The sequence below is a fragment of the Equus przewalskii genome, chromosome 9 (assembly GCF_037783145.1).
Source record: "Equus przewalskii isolate Varuska chromosome 9, EquPr2, whole genome shotgun sequence".
Taxonomy (NCBI): domain Eukaryota; kingdom Metazoa; phylum Chordata; class Mammalia; order Perissodactyla; family Equidae; genus Equus; species Equus przewalskii.
Genome location: NC_091839.1, coordinates 52,161,484 through 52,181,433, shown reverse-complemented (window position 1 = coordinate 52,181,433; position 19,950 = coordinate 52,161,484). Strand labels below are relative to the sequence as shown.

At 35.9% G+C, this 19,950-nt stretch overlaps 1 protein-coding gene across 7 annotated transcripts in view; it reads right to left on the bottom strand.

The window, feature by feature from the left end:
- Nucleotides 1-19,950, bottom strand: part of GRIK2 (glutamate ionotropic receptor kainate type subunit 2) — a 632,212-nt gene that overhangs the window by 272,216 nt on the left and 340,046 nt on the right. The gene's annotated exons all lie outside the window — the stretch shown is intronic.

The following is a 19,950-nucleotide window of genomic DNA, read 5'->3' as shown; positions in this document are numbered from 1 at the left end:
GCCTCATAGTCAAATTGATGAATTAGGAAGAAAATTCAAGTTCAGCAATGCTTTGAAGATCAAGTAAAGGAGACAGTACTGGATGATAGTGTTGCTGGGATTCAGAAAAGAAATGGCCTGGGCCAGGATTAATGCTATGAGTAATTAACATATCCATTTGTTTGGTGTTCCTGTGAATTTGGGAATTTTATAAATGTCTATGTCTCTTCAAGCCAATAATCTCTGTCTTAACCTAAAAGCTACCAAAAAATAGTGACAGCTAATTAAGCTATTTTGAACAACCAATAAAATACAGTCTAAAATGTGGTTGACATTAATTTTGACAGTAAGAGTTATCATTGGCCCTTTATGTTTATATGATACAATCTCAGTCTTTCAATCTTGCAAGAACTCTTGCTGGATGCCATTTTCCTTAACAACACTTAACGAGATAATTTTACAAACAGCATTATTTCCCTTAAGCTTTTAGAGCCTTATATGACATTTAGTCCATGAAGTTTTAACATTACAATTGTGAAAGCTTTAAGAGATGACTATTTTGCATTCTTTCCAAGAATTATATGAATTTGCCATGAATATTTTCTATACAATTTTTTTCTTTCCTACATATATCTTTAAAATGCATCATTTCCCAAGCAGAAAATCTTGTTTTTACTGCCACACTTTCTAAATTCCTTTAAACATTTATATACAAATTCCAAGATCTTTAGATGTTTCTTAAATACTATATAGAGAAACTCTTCACTTTTTAAATATAAATGATTTAAGGACAACTGTGAAGCAGGTTAGAAAATGCCAACAGGTTTTCAATTAAAAGTTTCATTTAACTAATGTAATTATTCTTACCTAATTAAATTTTTTCCACTAAGATCAGTCCATTGAGATATCTCATTCTCTTTTAAAATGTTCCATGAAGCTCTTACTAACGTCCGTGAACCACAGTATATTGATGGGGTTGTTAATGAACTCTCTAGCAACAATTCACTAGCCTTAATAATTTAGGCCCTGTTAAATCTTGTCTGCTTTTTACTACACTTGGAACTGCTATTGATCTAGAGAAGAGTCAATATCAAGGGGAAGTATTCTTTGCACTTCCAGCTGGTCTCCAATACATCCAATTATCTTGATATTTGGAGTTCAAATTAGCTCCTTGCATTTAAAAATTTATATACATCAATATTATTTATATTTGCTTTTTTTCAATATGATGAATTAAAATTGATTTTTATGTTGTTAATAAATGTATTCCTTCTAATTTGAGATCCAGGCATATGCAAAACAAAAATACACCAGAAATTTGGGTTCATGAGTTCAAATGTTCATGTAAATACTAATTCTAAATGTCTGTAAAAATTGAGAACCTAAGATTTCATGTATCATTTACCCAAACCAAAAATTAAATTATAGGAAAAATCTATTTTGAGCATGATTTGAAGAATAATATAGACATTAATTTAGACACTTCTGGAAAAATAAAACAATAGATATGCAGGGGCTGGCCCAGTGGCCAAGTGGTTAAAGTTTTGCACGCTCTGCTTTGGTGGCCCAGGTTCATGGGTTCTGATCCTGGGTGCAGACCTACTCCACTCATCAGCCGTGCTGTGGAGGCATCCCACATACAAAGCAGAGGAAGACTGGCACAGATGTTAGCTCAGGGCTAATCTTCCTCACCAAAAACAAACACACCACAATAGATATGCAAACAAATCATATTAATATGTGTCCTTTATAACTTTTTATGTTCTCATTGTGTTTTGCTTCTTATATTCTGCTTATTACTCTATAAAAGTTTGTAATAGTATCTTCTCACAGAAATATGAAAAAGTAAAATTTTCATAGAAAGCTAATGGAACTAACAGCCTTAGCTTTGCAACCCATTAGTCCCTATGGGAAGTCATGTTATCTTTCTTAGCTTCATTTTCCTCATCATTAAAATAAGTAGAATAGTAATCTACCTCACAGAGTTGTAAGGAGCAAGTTAGATAAATTCACAAAAGTGTGAACTATAAAGCTCTTTAAATATGTCATAATTATGGAACAGCATAACTGAAAATCTCAAGTATGTCAGTAACTGATAACATCAATTTAGATCAGGCAGATGTCTTTGAGAAACAAATAAGGACTGATTTGCACACTCACATTTTACAGTGTATCTTATCTCCTTGACTTGAAGACTTCCCATCTCTTCACTACTTTAATTAACATGACTATTTCCTACTTCGAAAATACACTCAGTATTATTTTATCGCCGAGGGGAAATACCTTTGCTTACTCATTCTTAGTTCTCTTGAATATTCCTTTTCCCATATGAACATATATTTCCCAGTTGTCTTTTTTTCATTTGTCTCTAAGTGCTTTGCAGTTTGATTCACCCATTCAACATTTATTAATGCAATTATTGTGTTATTGATATCAAATACAATTATGAGCTTGAGCAACAAAACTAGGAAATCAAAGACTATTTAGATCTTTGGGGTATTCACAGTAGGTGGGTGGGACAAACAAGAAAACCGATATTCTTAATATAGTGCCATATGCAGGGTAATGTAGGGGTATCTAGTTTTGTCTGGAGTAGTGCCTGTCTATTGATATGTTACAAAGTAGTCATGTTTGAAAGATTTCCCTATTAACATCCATGGCTTCAAAAAAAAAAAAAAAAAAAGGAATGGAAAAAAGCTACGAAAACAAAGTTGGAAAGAATGGAGGGGTCAAGGGACTGGTCAACCCAGAATTCACACTAGTATTTTTTAAGAGTTTACTTTATTCATATTCTGAGATTTTTAACATTTCCATTCAGAAAGTTAGGATATGCTTGTCCTTTTACAGGATAAATATTAAAAGTTTTCCCTTAAGTGGAATCTTTATGTATCATTTCATCTTAGAATTGATCTAAATGGAAGACTAAAAGTAGAACATGGAACTCAGAAGACCAGGAGTGTGATTCTGACTAAGTCATGTAACATCTTGGATGGGATCTATTGTTTTGCCCCATCAGCACCTCTCCTTCTGCAGCACAACTCTCTTCCCCATGAGTCCACTCTCTGAGCCAATCTCCTAGCTCCAAGTGTTCCAGACCTGGAAACACTGCGTCAGGCACGGCCAACTGACACACGCTTGGCTCATCACTTAAACCCAGGGCTTTTGAGGGAGCCATTCTGAAAGAGACACATTCTTTCTCCTGGAGTTCTGTACCAGTAGATATAAGCCTTGACGCCGCCTCTGCACCTCTGTCTGAGAATGAAGCCAATACAGATGAAAGAGGAGGTGAAAAATGGAGAGGAATCTGTTTCTGGCTTTCTTTGTGCACCTGGATCCAACTGTATTTGAAAACAGATTGTCCTGTACTTTATAAGCTAGTGGACCAATGTGATTTCTTTGAACTATTAACTAATTTTAATGGAATTTTAGACAACTGGAATGGAAAGAATCCTGAATGATACAGTCTTAGGCTTCAGTTTCCTCAAGGCAAAATGAGATTATTACTTCTGTCTCCTCATAGAGTTGAGATATACATTAAAAATAAGAAGATGTATGTGAAACAGGCCATATATGATTATACACATGAAAGTACTAGAAAGGATATTAAATAAATTTACTAAATGTATGACTACTGCCTTCTAATTATTAATACCATTAATTCTTTGTAGAAAAACATTCAATACAGTAGGAAAATTTTAGATAACTACTAGATATTGTGAATTGGTTACACTTATAAAAGCACAAAATGAGGCAACTCTGAGATGACACACGAGTACACACTATGCCTGTGAAAACACATGGATCAAATGTTGTCTGAATCAACACTACCCTTCCTACTGTGAATTATACAGGTTCAGAGACAATCAGAATGTGAACTGGGGGCCGGCCCGTGGCTGAGTGGTTGAGTTCGTGCTCCACTTTGGCAGCCCGGGGTTTCACTGGTTTGGATGCTGGGCATGGACATGGCATCGCCCATCAGGCCACGCTGAGGTGGCATCCCACATGCCACAACTAGAAGGACCCTCAACTAAAATATACAACTATGTCCTGGGTGCAGTTGGGAAGAAAAACAAAACAAAACAAAAAGATTGGCAACAGTTGTTAGCTCAGGTGCCAATCTTAAAAAAAAAGAATGTGAACTGAAGCAAAAACCTTTAATGGCGCACTGCTGTGAAATCATAGAGGACTCCAAAACCAAACGCAAACTAATACTCTATGATACCCTTTTAGTCAGAAGGTTAACAGACTGACATCAAAATTGGAAATGACTGATTAAGCTATATCAGTTAACTCTTGATATTCATAGTTTTGAGTTTGAAACTTGATGAAACAAATTATAAATCAGAAACCAGGACATAAAAGACTTTCATTACAACAACAGTTTTTTTGTCATTTTTGCACTGAATCCTATGCCATTCAGGAAACAAATTCAAAGTAGACAAAAAGCAGGAGGTGAGGGTGCTGCCATTTTACTCAGGAGAAAAAATAGTTTGATAATCTTCACCTGCTGGATTTGACAATTGAACAGCTGCAGTCAAACGAAGAAGGGAAGCTAATGTATGGCAGGGACTCGGAGGAAAGCCAGAAGGAATATCAATTCCACAGAAAAATTAGCAGCAAGAGGATATTAGAAATGTCTTAAAAGGCATAATAAGAATGATCGCCGGAAGAAACAAAGAGAAGTCCAAGAAATCATGAGATGGTAAAGATAGAATATAGCTTAAAATATTCTTTTCTTGATAGCCAGAACACAGAAATTTGATAAATTTGTAAGAAAAAAGAGATTCAGATTAACAGGTGTTCAGAATTTGTTCAACTTTATCCTGGAGCTTAGCTCATAAGCTAGATTTGGGATCTCATGGAAGGGAGTCTTATAAAGCATGCCTTGGCTCAATTCTTGCTGAGGCCACCTGACTATGACGAAGGGACCTCAGTGCAAGGTTGTTAACTATTGAGTAGACTCCTGTGTTTCCAGAGTTCATGGCATCAGACGCTATTTCTTCTGCTCTTTTGCATTCCTGATCCTGAACCCCTCCATTCCTCTCTTCCATAATTGTATGCCCTCAGTGTCTTTTTGTTCCTTTCTCGCCTCTTAAATATAGGCTACCCAATGAATATCCACATTCAATTGCATTTTGCAGGAAAAATTACTGCAAACATAAGTACCATTCAATGCTAAGTGCGGAACAAAATTCAATACATTTATACATTTCTACTTAGGTATTTGTACCTCCTTTTGTTCCCAAGGAGACCAGCACAAAGGTGTTACACGTTTCCGTAATGCAAAGCAGAAGAATAAAGTTTACTTTTACTTCATTATTCTTTGAAATTAGTTGATTCACAAGGACTATCACTGACAGAAATTTATTTGTTTTAATCAAAAAGTGGGATATAATATAATTTGCTTTAAAAAAATAAACTAAGAATATATCCTTCCAAGTTAGTATTAATAGACCTACCTCATTACTTTTAACAACTGAATAAATTTCAATTATGAGTATGCTTAAGATGTACATCATTGGGGCCGGCCTCGCGGCTGAGTGGTTAACTTCCCGCATTCCGCTTCAGCAGTCCAGGGTTTTGCCGGCTCGGATCCTGGGTGCTGATATGGCACCGCTCATCAGGCCATGCTGAGGCAGCGTCCCACATAGCACAACCAGAAGGACCCACAACTAGAATATACAACTATGTACTGGGGGCTTTGGGGAAGGAGAAGGAGAAGAAGAAGAAAAGGAAGATTGGCAACAGATGTTAGCTCAGGTGCCAATCTTTAAAAAAAAAAAGAGATGTACATTGTTTAGATATAAAACAGAATGTAGCTTATGACCCTTGTATTAATTTAAATATATCTATATCTATCCATCTTTATAAATGCATACAGAGAGAGAGAAATTATAATAGATCCAAAACGTTTACAATTGTAATGGGGTTATGGAAAAGTTCATCTTTTTCCATGTTTCTGTATTGCGTAAGAACAATACTCCCTTAAGCAGAAAAATGCTAAAGTTATTATTGTTTGGCATAAAATAAAAATAAATAAAGCGTAATTTTATTCATGCTTGATATTTAAGAATTATGTGTTGTGTCTATAAACAGTAGAATTAATAGATCAAAAGCAAATTAAAATTTCTAATTAAAAGTAACAATTGTTTCTTCTGAATTCTAGATAATATGCACTGTTTACCTGAGCCATTTCTAATTCCCTAAAGTTAAACTAAAAATTTTCTATCTTCTCTTAGGTAAACTCAACCAAAAGTAAGAGTCAGGCCCCGAACTGCCAGGGGAGATTCAAAGAGCTGCCTAGATGCCACATCAGTCTAAAGACAGTCCCTTTTGGATGACTACAAATGATCAGCCAAGCCATCTACTGCATCAGGGGGCATAAAGAATTATTTTCTAAATTTGGACATCAAAAAGCATAAGTGATTAATCAAGTAGTATCTCAAAGCTTTTCTACAAGCATTATTCTGTTAATTAACATGGTGTCTGCTTCCTGCAAATGAAGCCCCAAGCTATTAAATAAAATTGCAGCAGCACTCGCTAAGAATGAGGCTCATTCGGAAGACCACTAATATGCTTTCTCTCTGTCTTGAGCAGAGTCGTTAGCAGGCAGCTCTGCTCTAGAGAATGACACTCCCAGAAGTCATTTGATCATAAATGCATGTTGTATTTACCTAAAACACAGTTTGACAATTACATATCATGATGATGTTTTTAAACAAACATAGTTATTTTATGTATTTATTTACACTCGACTTTATTATAAAAAAATAATTTGAGGTAGACATAGGAGATCTTATTCTCCCAATTGAATGCAGTAAAAATCCAAAATGTGTTCATTTATCTCAAACATGACTTGGAGGGAGGTTTAAAATATTTCGGGAACTGTTTAGGATATCATTTAGATAGCCTCAATGATAGCATATATTTAACCAAAAGATTTAGAAAAATATTCAAGAGTAATTATTAGAAATATATAGTTAATGATATTGCTGTTTCACTTTTTAAAAATGTCCATTAAATATTAAGATTGATTTGCTCAGGTTGCTCTAAAAGTAACTCTCCAAATCTTTGAGCAGTTATTATAAGCATAAGTGGAATAAATACATAAAGTTTATCAGGTAAATGTTTTTCCAATGATGCCAGTCTTTGTTTATCATTTTCGTAAAATAAACAAATAATCTCTTCATATTAAAAATGTTTTAAATTGATATTTGGCTCCTTATTCTAACTACTACATCTTGCAAAATAAAGGTAGCTTAAAATATCATTGTTTTAATTCCTTAATTTAAATTTTAATGGGATTGAACTCATATACAACTAATCTTTGTGATGCAGAAAGAAAAAGGATTCCATAAAAATGACTCATGGCATTTTCTTTTTTGAGAAACTAGGTTTTAGTAGATGTATGGGAAAATCCAAATTTGACATGTTCCTAATTTCCAACTAAAGAGTCATCTTAATCATACGCACCCAGATTAATTTCATTTAAAGGTAGTGCCTGCCAATTTTACAGACTTTCAAGAACAGGTTACATGATTAATTTCTGTTTCATAGAGAAGGAGAGAGCAGGATTGACTTCATAGGAAAACGCTTTCTGAAGGAAAAAATATCTTTCCTCTGTTTTCATGTGCCTTCTCTAGGTAATATACCAGGTCTCCACCTCTGAGTTAGGCAAATTAACTTCCAGACAACCCAGGTAGCTTTTGCAAACAGGAAGTAAATGTACTCTCTAAAACTGAATGCAATCTGAAATAATTGAATCATTCCACTATTCTTCCTAAAAAAAAATGCCAACTAGTAAAGACCCAACATGATGTGCCCAATTGCTGGCAGCATTTGTATTTACATAATATAACATTAACATCTATAATATTATTTACCTTCAGAAGGAAATCAGAGAGACACAAACAGAAATAGCCCACATGCATTCTGTAATCAGCTGGCCTGTGCCAGACTCTGTGCTAACGCTGGAGCCATAAACAGAAGCAACATAGATGTAGTGCCTTCTTTATGGACTTTATACCAAGTAAAATGTAGGCAATTGAAGATGCAGTAAAACTAAAGTGTGTCACGCGCTAAAATTGAAATGGGGTGCACATGGTGCCATAGTGGTTACATACCAGGAATCTTAATTTAATTTGGGTTACTCAGAGAAGGCTTTCAGAAGAAAGTGTAGGAGCTAGTCAGGTGAAGAGGGAGAAGGATGTGTCACAGCTCAGAAATGAGAGAGAAAGCAATGGTTTTGAGGAGCTGAATAAAGTTCCCCGTGGCTGAACCACCTGTGGAGGGTTGGGGTTTGCCGTGATAGTGGATGAGCTGGAGGAACTGGCAAAAATCAGAAAATTCAGGAGTTCTCCAGCCATGCCCATGAGTGTGGCTTTTACCTGCAGGGTAAGGGGAAGCCATTAAAGTGTTTTCCAGGGAGAGACATGATCAGATCTATGTGCAGGAAGGACTATTCCCCATGAGTGTGGAGAATGATTTGCACTTTGGTGCAAAACTAGAGACAAGGAAACCTTCAGAAGACTTGTTAAAATAATCCCAATGAGTGATAACAGTAGTTTAGATAAACATTTTAAGAACAGGGAGAAAAATGGATGAGTTCAGGAAATATTTAAAAGTAGGCTTCATCATTGATTGATTATTGGGGAGATAGAAGGAGTGACGACAAACAGAAAGGAGGCTGCAGGAACTCTCGGGTTTATTACTATTTGGGTTAATGGGAAGACAGGCATGATACTCACTGAGATAAAATAATATAGATAAATGCTTTGAAAAATATGCCCTCACAATCACTCTTTATTCTCTCACCTGACTTCACTTTTCTTCACAGCACTGATCACTATTTGACTACACACATACATGCCCACACATGGTGTGATTATCTTCCCCTGACCTTTAGAATATCATCTCCATGGGTGCAGAAACTTAACTTACTGCTGTATCTCCATCACTAGACAAGAGGTTTCAGGTTGGAAGACGCTAAGTTTGAGTTGTCTCTGAAATTTGCAAGTGGAAGTGTCAGTAGATGGGCTGGATATATGAGTTCACGTCTCAGGAGACAGCTATGGGCCAGGGATACAAATTTGGAAATGATCAGCTTATGGAGAGGGAGCGAAGCACAGGAGCAAGTGATACCCAGGAGTAAAGGGAGAATGAGAGAAGAGATCTCTGATGTTCACTGACGCATATGGTAAAGGAAGAGGAGCACGAGAGGCAGACCGTGAACAAGAGAGCCAGGAGACAGTGGTGTCAGAGAAGCCAAGGCACAGGAATTAAAACTTTTTGTAATTTGCTGAATTTGGGTTGACCTTCCTTAAAGGCAGATATCTATTTCTCCTTTTGTTAAATCAGACAAAAATTCATAAGTTGTTTCTGCTCTTAGACTTCGTTAATTGTGCAAAGGACGATTCTATCGAAGTACTAGCAGCAATTAGGACTGGTTATATAATTTGCGGGGCCCAGTGAAAAATAAAAATGTGTGGCCCCTATTCAAATATTAAGAATTGCAAGATGGCAACAGCACAGTGTTAAAACAAGCAGGGGTCCCTTCTAAGCGTGGGGTCCTCTGTGACCGTACAATTCATACGCCCAGGAAACCAGCCCTGGAAACAACCTTTATCTTTCAGTTTCAATCAGGTCTAAATGAATTAAGCAAGAATATGTTATTTTCTATAAAGGACTTAAGTTATTTCTTCTGGCCAAATTTCTTAAACCTTGAGTGAACAAGGGAAAAATCTTCCCCCTGGTTACTTTAGAGTTAACGGAAGCAGAGAAATATGGTTTCATAAAAAGGAGACTGATTTGCGTAGAAAATACAGATGATTTTGACTGCTTGAATAAATTGAACACGGTTATAAGATAGAAACTTCCTCATAGTAAGAAAAAACAGAAAAGGAATATTTATCTTCGGGGCTACATAAACATTCATAATATATCCAAATAGCCAGTTAATTTGAGTTGTTTAGTCAGATAACTGACAGTGACCAAATAACAGACAGTGACTAAATAAGGCCAGTATTCCATTTGAACAAACCTCCGATTCAGTCATTTTCAGGATTGAGTGAATTAGGACGATTACACCGGCCCAGGGCTTTGATGCCGCGGGAATCACTCAGTTGTTAAAAACAAATCCTGTGACTCTAATGTTCTTACCACATTGTCACCAAATCAAAGCAGTTGGAACAGCCCCTTTGATTTTCTGCCAAGACCCTCGATCTATACATTGTCCCTTTGTCATTACTTGTTCCTCTGGAGGATGGCCTTGATGTTCTTTGAAACATAATTTCATTTGTACATGAGCGTCTCCAAGGAACCCAAGCTTGATTTGCCCTGGCACTGCAGCCTCTGGTAGACAGCTCTGAGATCTGTACCTGCTGCTGAGGCTGCCCAGTCTAACTCCAGGAGACACACAGTTAAAAGCAAGCTCTTCATGTCTGACGATTCAGTCATAAGGAAATTTCTCAGCCAAACCATTACACAAATTAACAAAGCAGAATGTTACTGAAAATTTACACTTTGATGGTGACTTTAGTTTGTTTCTAGATCAACTTTGTGGGTGTCTGAAACTGACCCATATGACATATCTACTTTTTAGCTGAATATTAACTGAACAAGAAAGCTGTAATTAGCATCTTGAATTCGAACAAATTTCAAATCCTGTCAAGGCACGTACCTAATGACACTTATTTTAGACTGAGTCATTTATCAAACTAGACCAGGAAAATGCTGGTCTTGTCACCCTGAATAGCCAGATTCAGAGGCAAATGTGAACCTAAGTCATCCCCTCTCATTCTGAGGAAGATTAGGCGGTGCCTCATTAAAAAAGAAATGGGATATTTGGTAAGATGTGATTAGGTAAAACCTTTGCATCTGGTTTTGTTAAAAATATAACCCTGAAAGATCCTGGCCTGAAAAGTTTTTACTCAGTTTGAGGAAAGCCAAAAGCTCTTAAGGTCACATTCTAGTGAAAGATTTTATAAGACGGAAGTTTACTGCTACATTATGGAGTTTTGCTGATTTTATAGTCAGGAAAGGAATACTGCAGAATGGTGGGGAAATGGTGAGCAGAGCCAACAGGGATAGACCATCTGTGCTACCATGAACTCTGGAAAAATAAAGGGGCCACGATCATACAATTTTGTTTCCTCACCCATTTCCTAATGGGTCAGTTATATTTGCCTCAAGGGAACCTGTTTAAACCTAAATAGCTGTTTGAACAACAACAAAAAGAATGGCCAATGAAATCATCAGAGTCACATAGATGTAAGTGCTCCTGCTTTCCTTTGTGAGTGATTAGCACCAGACATAACCAAAAACGCAGCTCAACAATTGGCACTATTTCTCTTGGCAGCCATGGAATAAAACGATGCTGGCCCTAGAGGAGATTTCTGTGTACAGTGTGGTTGAAAAGCCTAAAGGGTGAGAGCACTCCTCTCCTGGCTGACTGCTGTGATCCCTCTAAAGGGAGCAAAAAGAGGACTCTCAAAATATGAGTTCTTGGGGGCATTTAAGCAGCAGATTCACTGCTAAAATATCACCGAGACTTCACGTCTCAGCTGACACTTGATTCTCATTCTTGTTTAACACGTATTCCGTATCTCATGTGAGACAGATCCTGCACAGAAGATGTAAAACACACGGCTGTCAAACACAAGAGAGGAAAAATTAATTTTGTATGACAGTGTGAACTTGCTCAAAAATTACACTCGCAAAGCAAAAATCTCAAAACCAAATGATACACACAAAAGAGGCATAGTTTGTGTTAACCTTGTTACACATGTTTTTTATTCTAACATCTCACTCATTTAGATATTGTTAAATTCATATTTAGGTAGCTTATAAAAACTTTCACTGGTATATCGTCACTCAAGGACGTTAAACAATTTAAAACATATTTTTGTTTAAGAATAAAGTGCTGCAGTTACCTAGCTAGTGATTTCTAAAAGACAAACTTCATCTAATTAAAGGAACTAGTATTGGAATTGCCAGCAGATTTTTAATAATTACTAATAAAATTATGACATCAAATTCTTTAAATCCTCAAAAACTAATGATATTACATGTTGCTATTTAATATGCAGCAAAGGGTCTTAATAGTGTTTTCATAGCTTGAACTCAAATGGCCAGGACTCAATCTGTCCTGCACTTAGTAGCCACATATCCTCCGGTAAATGGTAAGCTCTCCAAACCTCACTTTTCTCAGCTACGAAATAGGGGCAATAACACCTGCCTTACCTAATGCTCCAGGGTTTAATGAGGCTCAAATGATAGCGTGTGTGTAAAAACCCAGTTCAATCTCTATCCATTAGCTGATGTTGCTTTCATCGTGCAGACCAAGAGATGACCAGCTTTGAGGAAGCCTCGTTTTTATAAACGATAAAAATTTTTTTCAACCCCAACAGAGAAAAAAGTTAGAAATTTTAGGTCTTACTGTTGAGGAAATCTTACAGCTGTAACTTATTATACTCTTCAATAGCATGTTCAGGCTGTTTAGTACTTTAAATAATATGAAAGGTAAGGAAAAAAATAAGTTAAAAAAATAAAATATTGCTCATTTATGACAAAGCTTCAACGGAATTGATCATTATAGATGCAACGAATATGCCTAAGAAATTTTAATGTGCTACTTGATATGCAAAAATGAAACTATCTGAAACAGCAATGTTGTCAAGCATCATTTAGTTTGGGGGCACTGTAAATGAATTAAAAAAAGAAAATTAGTCAATTCTCCTTGAATACAAAATACTTTAACTTACAGTTTAAAATATTTCAGCCACAATCTCAGTGGGAGATTTCAGTGGGATAGTTTTAGTCTTTTGAAATTAAACAAAGTTAAACAAAAGCTTTTAGTTGTTCTCAACTTATTTATTTCATTTGCAAAAAGCTTTCTTATGTAAGACAATTATTTCCAAAGAATGAATTGAGAAATAGCTTGGAAAAAAAAAATGATTCCCCCACTTTATCAGGTAATAAAATCTATTATCCCTGAAATCATTTCACCTAATTCTCACTTGCTTCTATATCCCACACTCCATTTTGCTGAGCGAAATTTAATAAATCTCTCGGTCCAGGATTAAATTTTACTGTTTTATGAACTGTTAAATTGCATTGTATGCTTATTAAAGCTGGTGTTCTCTCACTCCTAGACACATTCTCATCTCTACCCTAGGGCACAATTAAACAAACAGCAGAGATTTTGTTTTCACCATTGGAGTATTTTCCAACAGGGAGCAATACATGAAGATCAGCAAGTCATTTAACTATAAACAATGTGCACTTAATAATCCTCATATGCCTTGAACTACATAAACTATATTTTAAAGAGGATAATACATCAAATGAACAATAATCCCCACATCACATGCTCTGACTTAGTTAAAACAAGATAGTTACTGGAATACACTGTAATATATTAAAATACTTTACATAACTTATATGATTTCCTTTTTTCAAACTACTGAGGTTTAATTACTTTTTCATATTCACACAATGTGTTTACCTCTTAATGCCAGGAATGAAGCTGGCATGTATAATTCACATGCCAATTATAAACAGAAAATTCTACTAAATATATAGAGTGGAGTGAGTAAAAGACAAAACTTTTAGAGGATATGCATTTCAAAAAGAAATGCATGAAAATGTTCTTTTCTATCTGCAGACCACTGTGGTAGACTTTTCAAACTGCACCTGGGAGAATCTCGATTTTGTTAAAGCAGAATCTCTAAAACTCATGCCTGGACGTAGAAAAGAGAGTCCTTAGGAATTGCAATTCGGAGACAGGAGGGAAGGCAGGCTTCATTGCTTTAATCTTGGGCTATGTGACCTTAGACGAGTTGCTTATCCTTCTGAACCGAAGTATACTAACCTATGAAACAGGAATGACAGCTGTGTTTTCCTCAGCTGGATATTGGGAAAATTAGTTAAATTTAGTCCCAGTTTGAAAAATTCAATGCAATAATGCTTGCAGTCTTCTTCACTGGACTAACTCAAGAAAATTTAGCTATTATTATTATCACTATGTGATATAGGAAAAGAGCTGTCTGATTTTTATTTAATGTTTGCGCTTTAATAATTTAACATACTCATGACTGTCTATACTTACTATATTGTATGTTCCAGGAAGAAATGAATTTTTTAATTTCCCCCACAACACAGGTGAGATGCTATATATTTATTGATTTAATCAGAAAATGGTGGCATAAGCCTTGGTCCCTCTGTTTAAAAATATATTTCCTTTGATAGATAACGTAACAAAGGGCTTTAACGTATGTTGATTCAATGGCGGCAAAAGCACGATAACCCAAAACATGACGTTAATAACTGGGCACATGTTTTCTTTTCTCCTTCCCTGCCAAGTCTGTAATATTCCATCAGCTATTTGAAAGCAACATATTTCGGAACTTGAACCTCAGCCACTGGAATTCTTAGCAAGTAATTAATTACAAGATTCAGGAGGTCATTCCTTAAAATCAAATGTATGTATATATATATTTGTTTTATTTAGTATACCTATGTTTGCATATTTAGTATATATTTAAATATATACTATTTAGTATGTATAGACACTAAACATGTCTTTGCCTTCAAGAACATCCATCTGATTCAAGGATTATGAGAATTAAATTCTTAGTAAGTGCAATAGCAACAAATTGATGTTAATTTGTTGACCAAACTTCATGAAAACTAGGTAAACTCATGAATAGTGACTGCAGACAGGCTAACTTTTTAAAACTAATATACTAATTAAGCCTACTTGCCTAGCAAATTCTAGTACTTTGGTATTTTCAGTTAGCTCAAGACTGAAAATAAAAGACAACTTTTTAAAGTCGAATGTTGGCCGTCTGAAGAAATTGTTTTCAGAGAGGGCTGAATATTTGTCTTCATACCAAGCCCTCAGAAACCTGTCCTCTGTTAAGTCCGTAGCATCCTTCCAAATGAGGTTGAGTAGAGCAGCCTGCGAGATTCACAATTGGCATGATGCCTTTGCTTAGCAGAGAACATGTCTTCTAAGCAATATTAGAGTAAAATGCTTAAATCTTATAAATGTAGCCATTTATGAGTGGACATTATTGTGGGAAGAGGAAACATTTTCCTAAGAAAAATTATCATCTAGGTTTTTTTTTAGGACAGTGGCGGGAAGGCAGCACAGCAAACTGTTCTCCCAAGGTCCTCATTGCTTGTTTTTCTTCTTGCCTGTGTTGGGTCTTGACTCTAATTTGTTTTCTAAATATCCCAGTGCCTCCCTCCATTTAATTAATTTTCTAACTACTCCCTTAGGGAAACTCACCTCTTCCCCTAGTCTTGTCTGAACTGTGCGGCAGCAACACTAACAAGACATGGCAACACGTTGCCCTCAGATGTTATTAAGGAACAGGAAATCTGGAGGGAGGGAGCTTTACATCTCCTATAAAAGTCCCCTCGTATAAAACCTTTCACCTGAAGTGTGCACATGCCCTCTCTTCACAGAAAGCATTCCTTACAAACACTTTCCCCCAGGTGTTAAAGTCTTCGTGCTCAACAACTAATTGAAAAAAATACAATTTCCATTATAGTAATGTTTCATAAATTGCTTTCCTAGGATGAAATGCGCTATAAAAATCAGTTTTGCCAATAGGCTAGGTAAACCTATAAAAGAATAAAATATCTCACAATGTTTCGTTACTATTTTGTCGTATTTTATTAATGTTATTATAGTGCTGTATCTGATACTGCTGTGCTCCAAATGACTGCAAACCTATTATCCCCACTCAATAGATAACACTTCCACATTAGGTTTTTCTTAGTGTGTAGTGTGATTTCTGAGAGATCTGACAAGCTAGGGCAGACAACACACTGGTTTATCTGGAATATAGAACTAGTTTCCTCTCGTGATGTTTCCATGGGAAAAACATCCCTGAAAACTCTCTGGAGTCTAGACAAGGTAGAAGAGACTCTGGATACATAGAGTGTTAGAAGTGCTTTTAAAGAGGATTTACACTAGCCCTGTCATGACGGACAGTGAGTTTAAATGACAGATTTTCCTGTCTTGTCCCTTGCTTCTGGTCTCAGTTTGTTGAAATCTGTTCTCCACGCTTAAGCCTGGGTGAATTTTAAAACTCTTCAGAAGTGTCTCATTGCTGACAGGATCAAGGCTACATTCCCCCAAACAGCTTAGAGGCCCTTCACAGTCTAGTCTCTTCATCTGATCCTTTTAGTATCCCCCTATCTGTATCCCCTTGATTTCTATGAATCAACCACAGTGAATGACGCTTCACTTCCTCACAGGACCCACATTTTCTTACCTCTGAGCCTTTGCCCATGCTGTTCCCACTACAAGGATCATTCATCCTTCCTCCCCACAATCCAGTTCCTAGTTACCATAGCCCTCACCTCCCTGACCACTCAGGGTGTGGACCAGCAGCCTCTGCTACGTGCTCCTCTGGCACCTTGTCCTTCCTTTTCACACACTGTATGGAGACTAATCAGAAATTTGTTTGATTCCTTCAAGATACCTTAAGTGCTATGAAGAGAAGGACGATGGCTCCTTTGGTTACCTTTATATCATGGTTGGGTATCACGGGTCTGGTAAGTGCTCACTAAGTGTTCAGTAGCTAATGGAAAGACCCCAGGTCAGAGAGCTCAGTGGACCAGAGAACCTGAAGTAGAACCCAGACCAGAATCCGAATGCACTGTACAACCTCCTCCACTGCAGTATCTTTGTTTTCTTAAGCAAATTTGAGATGGGACCACCAATTATATACAAAACATAACTCAGGCAGCTATTCACTTTTCAAAAGAAATTTACTTTGATACAAATTGAAGTATACTTTGGGGGTGAGATTATGGTTAAACATTTGTATAGGCTAATTAGATTATATGAACACTTTTACCTAAATTTCAAGTTCTGAAAATAATTCTAAATATACACAATGAAGGAAGATAAATTAATCACTTTACCAACATAAATTTTATATCATCATGATCATATGCTTATAGAAGAAGGAATAATCTATATAGAGAAGAGAAAATATCACATATCTTCTCTGCCAATGTCAATTGGATATTTTCTTCTATTTTTATTTAGCAAAAGTCATTTATTATCCTTCATTCTATAACTCAATTCACATAATTTCTAATAACGTTTGATGGCTTCAGTTTATGAAAGCAAATACACTAATTAAAAGTTTGAAAGGTACTATGCAGAACCTTCTTAAAAATTCATAAAAGTTTAATTAACAAAATTCCTGCATCCAGTAACATAGGACTATTTTTCAGTTGATTTTATTTGCTCTATTATTTTAATGTATTCTACATTGTCAATATTCTACATTACTTTACACAGTAGAAAACCCCAGCAATATCCTATTAATAAGTCAGGAAACTATCAATTACCATGCAGTAGAAATACAACCCATACATTTTCAATAGAGTTCTGGTACTTCTGTTTCTTTCTCTTTGTATATTAACACAAAACCTAATTGATTAGTAATTATTAATAGACAGTGTCTTTCAAGAGTGAAGACATAGAAAGAAAATGGTGTTCTAAAGTATTATATCTGGAAACAAATACTTGTCTCTCATGAATTGTATTCATAATTATATATCAAGTTCATTTTCCCCACAAAGACTTTAGATCATCAGTAACTCTATATAAGGAACACAATAGATCGTATTGTAAATTTAAATTCTAGGTCTTAGGAAAGAAAAATAAAGTGGTTTCTTCCTTTAAAATGGTCTTGTATCTTTGGAAATGTTATGACACTCATAGGAATATCACAAGAAAGGGTTTTGGAGGTGGGATGATGGTGACAGTCTTATTTTCTTGTTAATCCCATGGAGTTAATTCTGACTCCTGGCCACCTTGTGGACAGCAGAGCAGAACCCTGCCTGGTCGTTTTGTGCCATCCTCTCACCTTCCAGTGCTGTATTAGACAATGCTCTGCTGCTGTTCACAGGGTTTTCAAGGCCAATTTTTTTCAGAAGTGGGTGGCCAGGTCTTTCTTCCTACTCTGTCTTAGTCTGGAAGTTCTGCTGAAACCTGTCCACCATTAGTGATCCTGCTGGTCTTTGAAACACTGGTGGCATAGCTTTCAGCATCCCAGCAACACATGGCCACCACAGTATGACAACTGACAGACCAGTGGTTGTGGTTCCCTGGCTGGGAAACGAACCCAGGGCCGCAGCCACGAGAGCGCTAAATCTTAACCACTAGACCGTTAGTGCTGGCTTTGCTATTTTCTACTTTAATTTAAAATGTTCAGTTTTACAATGTTGCGGACTTTACAATGAAAAGTTTACCTGCTAATATAAGTTCTGTATCAGTCTGTATCATATACCTAACAATTTTTTCCCTTGGAGACCTATGGAAATACTTTCAAAGTATGTTCAGGATTATACATAAGAACAACTTAACTTTGTACAAAGCTTTGGATTTATAGAGTACTTTTATATATACAATATTATTCCTCATGTTTATTACCATTTCATGTGTTAGTGTTAGTATTGGTATTCTGAGATAAAATGTGTGTATGTAGGATAAACCAAAAGACTTACCATATGATATTCTAATTCTATTATTTCTGGTATCATTGAGAAACTGGATTCTCACTATTGGGAAAGGAAATTTTGATATAAAATAAAAGAAGACAAATAAAAATCTTGTGGTTCTAAATTTGAATTATCAAAATAACTTCATGATGTGTTTTGTCTGATAATTAAAAATAAAATAGATATTTCCCAGCTTTGTCTACTGTAAAGGCCTATAAACAATGTCCAACTCAATAACAATGAGCACCCACAGTGTCCAAATTATAGTACTGATATACCATACCATTTCCCACTAAAAGATCCTTGGATAAATAAAGCTGATTCTAGAGCTGGGGAAAAATAATATACATGATAACCTAGAAAAGGTTATTAATTCTCAATAAAGGATGCTATTGGTGAGAAATACGTCTGAGTCAAAATTACTTAGATGCTTTCTTGCAGAGATTCACAAGGGCCAAAATAGAATAACTTGAAAATTAAGAAGAATCATAACTGAAATGAACTGAAACATAATAAATATATTTAATTATAGTTTGTAATAATACAAAAAATAAACTGATCAGTGTTGATAGATGATAATGAGCCAATTTATTATTTTGGAAACTCATAAATAAAGACAAATAAATACGCGTTGATTTTTCCTTGCTAACATGAGAGTGTATGACTAGGAAACCAAATAGTAAATAGGGAAGGTTTTGGGCCAGCCCAGAGGCGGAGTAGTTAAATTTGTGCACTCTGCTTCCACGGCCCAGGGTCTGCAGGTTCGGATCCTGGGCACCGACCTGGCACCGCTTGTCAAGCCATGCTGAGGTTGCATCCCACATAAAATAAATGAAGAGTGGCACAGATGTTAGCTCAGCAACAAAATCTTTCTGCAAGCAAAAAGAGGAAGATCGGCAACAGATGTTAATTCAGGGCCAATCTTCCTCAAAAAAACAAAAAATAGGGAAGGCTTTTCTTTCAGAAGTATCTCAGCAAATAAATGAAGAAGAAATGAGAGAAATAGAATCTTTTTTCAGCCTTTTTGAATTAATGGATCTAGGCATTGATCTTCATTGGTTCCTAACATCAAAAGAGGAGACCAGACATGAAGTGCCTTCTGATGGAAGAACACGATGTCATCTATGAAGTAGTTTTGTCCAAAAACCAACAAACAAATGATTCAACCTGAATGTGATTAAGTGTTTAGAACCAGCTACCAATTTACAGAAAATATAGAGGACAGATGTACATGTTAAAGATTACCATGGGGATGCAATCAGCAAAATCCAGACAGTGTAATAACATCAGCCTATCATAATGAGTGGATCTGACTTGGATCCCAATTCTAAAAATACAACTCTCAAGAAAAACAATATGAAATCTCTGAGGCAATTGGAAATTAGAACATTTGTATATTTGATGATACTAAAGACTTATTAGTTAATTTTAGTTACTATA